Here is a 5494-nt window from a genome sequence, read left to right as displayed (position 1 = left end):
GGAGTAGAGGGCAGGCCTGGGTTCCCCCCCAAACCTCCCAACTCCTGATCAGACACAGGAGGAGCTGACCCAGACTGTGGGTTCCACAAGAGGGGAAGATCACTGAGGTGAACAAATCCGCCAATAAGCGCAGGACCCACCAAGGTAGAGGAGGAGCTTTGTCAGAAAGGGTAAATTTTCATGTACCTGTTAAAGTTATTTTAATACCATTGCTGAATAATTTGATGTTTGCCAAAGGCCAGACTTGTTATAGCCTAGATCAAAATCATAATGAAGAAAATATGTTAAAATATCAGTGCATGAGGGATTATTTTTTCCACATTGATGTATTTGTTCTGTTTCTCAAAATACAGACATTAGGACTCTGATAGGTACAATATACCCAAAAGTATGCCAGCCCTGCAGTGTGTTTTTCACCTGAGCCAAATGTCATTTTCCCACCAGGGCAGTTAAACTCAGCATGAAATAGGCAGGCTACACTTTTAAGCTACTCTGTATGTGTACTGTAGGTTGCGAGAGCTTTTTCAGAGTTCTGTTCTCCTTGAAATAAAGTCAACTGCTGTATCTTTCTGCGAGTTTTCATTTACCAGAAGCAGGCATTACCCTGAAGCTGTGTTTTAGAAGTGGAGAAAAATAAAGTTTTTTTAATAGATCTCTGTTCCACTAGGCTGGGCCATTAAAGGCCATGAAGCTTATGGGCATGGTCCCTCTGATTTGGAGGACCCTGAAATATAAAAGAGAATCTCAGCTTTCATTTTTAAGAGAGAATTTTCTAGCCTTTCTCCTTGTGAATTTGTTTTGAAAACATAAACCAATGCAATAGATTGCTAGGGCTGAAAGGAAAAGGCAACTGAGTTCTACTTCTGCAGCAGGAGGTTGAGGGGGATCTAAAATACATATATCTTCTAAATTTCATTTTAAATAAAAGCATTTCCCAAACAATAATCTCACAAACCATCCCCCAAATCCAACGCCAGCTCTGTCCATGTGATTATAGAGGACAGAAATCAGTTGCATCTAAAGGAAAGGGAAGCAAAAATCTTTCTTTTGTGCCTGTCCCAAAATGCTAAGTCTGCCCTGCTGTTCTGTGTATTAGCTGCGGCAAGACACTTGTGTGGTTTCATTACTTAAGGGAAGTTTCTTCTAGTGATGTACTGTGTGTTAAGACCCTGAGGCCACGTCTAGACTATGCGCCATATCGGCGCGTTAAAATCGATTGCTCGGGGATCGATATATCGCGTCTAATCTAGAAGGGATATATCGATCCCTGAGCGCGCTTATATCGATTCCAGAACACCACCAACCCCAACGGAGTTCCGGAATCGACATGGCGAGCCGCGGATATCGATCCCGCGCGGTGAGGACGGGTGAGTAAATCGATTTTAGATATTCGACTTCAGCTACGTTATTCACGTAGCTGAAATTGCGTATCTAAAATCGATTTTACCCCGTAGTGTAGACCAGCCCTGAGTGAGCTGCATTGTTAGGTTAAGTATCTGTGACTATCCCCATGTTCCAGCTGATTTCACAGAGCCTGCTGATAGCATGTACTATATCATAGCTATCTATCTATATGCTGCATAAAGCTCACAGCTTTTGTAAACCTTTTCATTGCCAAAACTATTCTTAGGAACAACAAGCTGGTATGATTACCAGAGCTGGTTGCTTGCTCCCTTTACTTGCAGGAGGATGGTGTCTCGGCCATCTGCTCTTACTGCTTGTTATTTTTCAGTCAGAGAAAGAACAAACTCTATAGGGCTTCTCTTTGAATCATAGCCCAGAAGTAAGATTTATGGTAACACACTATGGCAGCTTAGCAGACTTAACTAATTAGTGGAGTCAACCATGCAATGTCTGGACTCATTGAGTATTCCACATATTGCTGCAAGAGAGATTCAAAACACGGCTCTTTGTCCAAAGCCTGGTGCTCTGCCAGGGAGCACAAAGGGAATCTTTTGCTCTGACCAAACCAGTTAGAACTTGTATTAGCTGAAGGTCAAGTTATTCTTTGCACATCAACACTCTCTACCAAGAACATGCTCTCTCATGGCATGTAAACAGACTGCCAAATAATCCTTAAAGAAGAGGGTCAAAATAGTTATACAAAATCTGTAGCAACAATTTTTCAAGAGACAGAACTTCAGCTGTGAGACTTTCTTTTGCAAGAGGCACCCTTTGTCTTATGGGAATGAGAGCTATTTAAAACCTAGGGACTAATTCTCCTTTCACACACAGAAGTACCTCTGTTGAAGTCAATGAGGTTACAGTAGTATAGATGAGAAGATAAACATTTTTCTTTATTAAGGCCTTGTTGACACTAAAGGGAAAAGTCGATCTAAGCTACACAATTTGAGTTACATGAATAACGTAACTCAAATAGACATAGCTTAGATCTACTGATCGTGGGGTCCACACTACGTGATGTTGATGGGAGATGCTCTCCCGTCAACTCCCCTTACTCTTCTCAATCTGGTGGAGTACAGGAGTCGACGGGAGAGCAATCAGCAGTCAATTTAACGGGTCTTCACTAAACCTGCTAAATTGACTGCCGATGCATCAATTGTTGCCCGTCGATCCTCCAGTAAGTGTAGACAAGCCCTAAGAAAGAACTCAGCATAAGCAATTAAATTACCATAATCCATGAAAGTTACAGGGACAATATTTCTTTATTCTTGAACCTTTTTAGGCATGTGAAAAAATCTTCAAAGCCAAGAATTTCTTAAAGTTTAAAAATTTCCTCAAGACGAGAACTCCTCATGCCAACATAAAAGGCTCTGATGGATTAGCCTCTCTATAACGTAAGATTTCTTAAATAGTGAATCACCCCCAAAACACTGGGAATTTCAGAAGTAACTAGTTCAATGATATGGAGCTTTGGAGATGAGGGAAAGTATGTATTTTTAATTTGTAAGTGTAGTTAAAATATATATAAGGAAATACTTCCACATCCATCATGAGCAAGGTTCATATTGACTTTCTCTGATATTCTAAATTGCATGTACACATTTGTTACTTATAGAATCAATAAAATGACTCCATCTTTGTTACTGAAACAAAATGTTTAATGTTGTACAAAAGCCCATGGGTAAGTCCAAAACATGGAGACCTGAGAGAAGGGTTGGAATCTGGGGAGGAGCATGGGCCATTATAGCAGGGATAAGAGAGGGCCAAGAGAGAATATAGAGGGGAAATCAAATCAGTATCTTAGATGTCTGTATACTAATGCAAGAAGAATGGGAAATAAGCAGGAAGAACTTGAAATTCTAGTTAATAAACACAACTGTAACATAGTTGGCATCTCAAAGACTCGGTGGGATAATATGCGTGGTTGGAATATTGGTATAGAAGGGTACTGCTTGTTCAGGAAGGACAGGCAGGGGAAAAAAGAGAGGAGCTGTTGCCTTATAAATTAAAAATGTAGACACTTGGATCGAGGTTAAGATGGAAAATGAAGACTGACTTGTTGAATGTGTCTAGGTAAGGATAAAAGGTGTTAAAAAACAAGGATGATGTCATGGTAGGGGTCTACTACAGACCACTTAACTGGGAAGAAGAGGTGGATGAAGCTTTTTTTAAACAACTGACAAAGTCATCCAAAGTACAGGACTTGCTGGTGATGGGTGACTTCAACTACCAAGACATCTGTTGGATAAATAATACAGGAGGGCACAGATTATCCAACAAGTTCTTGGTATGTATTGGACACAATTTTTTAGTTCAGGTGGTGGAGAAAGCTAGTAGGGGAGAGGCTGTTCTAGATTTGATTTTGACAAACAAGGAGGAACTGGCTGAGAATTTGAGAGTGAAAGGCAGCTTAGGTGAAAGTGATCATGAAATGATAGAGTTCATAACTCTAAGGAATGGTAGGAGGGAAAACAGCACAATAAAGATAATGGATTTCAAGAAGACAGACTTCAGCAAACTCAGGGAGTTGGTAGATAAGATCCAATGGGAAGCAAAATACTCCAGGTACCCCAGTAGATGGTAGCAGAACGCTGGTACTCTTCACCATAGCAGGGTGAGCTTCATAGCCCCTCCTATTCCGGTAAAGAAAAAGAGACGCCTGAACTAGTCATAGGCCCCGACCGCCTCCCCATTTTATCTCACAATACAGTCCTCTGTTCTATCTGATCTTTATAACTCATGAACATATTGGGAAACGCCACGGGCATGCGCCCAGGAAGCGTTGGGAGGAGGAAGCAACGGTACAAATGGGGTGTGCGCGTGGCACCCCTGTGAAGACTGACACGGAGCAGCTCTGCTCTGAACTGGCCTCTATACACTTGTCCCTATCCAGAGCAGCGACTGACTCATTTAGAAACCATAAGGGAGGGATGACTCAGTCCCAATGGAGTCAATGCCAATATTTGCTTTGCGTTGCGCCCCCCGCTATTCAGCCAGGGCATCTTGAAGCACGGACAGACAAGAGAGGAGAGAACACCATCGATTGCCGTTTTTCTCACGTGCAGAGATGGAATAAGAAGACTGTAACCACTTCTTATCATTGCAAAAGCCAAGTGAATGCTGCACTGTGTAGCGCGGAGTACGCGCCCTCCACGCATCGACATAAACTACGGGGCGAAAAAAAAAAGCGATATGGCTCCATGGTTGCCGTGCTATGAGACCAGGGCCACAGCACACGCACCGGCACCAAAGATGTCAAGCCTGATTCGCCCGTGAACGAGCGTACGATACATTTACAAACCACCACGCAACAATCATGTTCAAAAACCCAGAATCCAAGGGCGGGAGACTGCGGGACAATGGAATGCTACGGAAGAGCACCCCAATGCAAGCCTTCAGAAATCGATTACCTGGACATGACGCACAACCTTCCGAATACTGTGCAATAGTGGCAGGACTCGTAAGTTAATCAGAATGTACTTAGCACGTCATAATTGTAGAATCCACATCTCATGCGAAGAGTTCATCAGACACGCACGCCCGTATGCCAAGATAGATGGATACGCGTATTATATTCTTCTATATACAGCAGACGCTTTTCGCTTACAACTTAAATGCCGATGCCCTCCACTCTGACCTAACCCGAACCTACATTTCACTGGCAATAGCACTATATAGGCCTAAAAACCCTTTTTGTGAAAACTGAAAGAAAAAAGTCATGGTAAAGCACTCGCATTCATATTTTCTATTATCCCCCACCTCACGTGACTATCGGCCACCCTACGTTCCTCTGCTTCTATGTATTAGAGGGAAAAAATGTTACCATTTTTTCGTTGGCTAGTAATCTCACTTGTGACTTGCCTTGTCTAATTTTGTCCTACGTGTGTATTGTTTTATAGCATCTCTTGTAAATTTGATCTACTTACATTTACAACTTTTTTTTGTTTGAGTTCAGTATCATTGTCCAGAATTCTCACTGTTAAGCCAAGTGCTCTTGCATTTCTCCTATTTCCTATCAGCAAGGATAGTTGCTCTTGTGCCAATATATGTCTCTGAAAAACCTTAGCTTCTGAACAGATTTCCCTGGAAC

This window comes from Chelonoidis abingdonii, chromosome 6 (assembly GCF_003597395.2).
Source record: "Chelonoidis abingdonii isolate Lonesome George chromosome 6, CheloAbing_2.0, whole genome shotgun sequence".
Classification (NCBI taxonomy): Eukaryota; Metazoa; Chordata; order Testudines; family Testudinidae; genus Chelonoidis; species Chelonoidis abingdonii.
Note: the sequence above shows the minus strand (reverse complement) of the source record.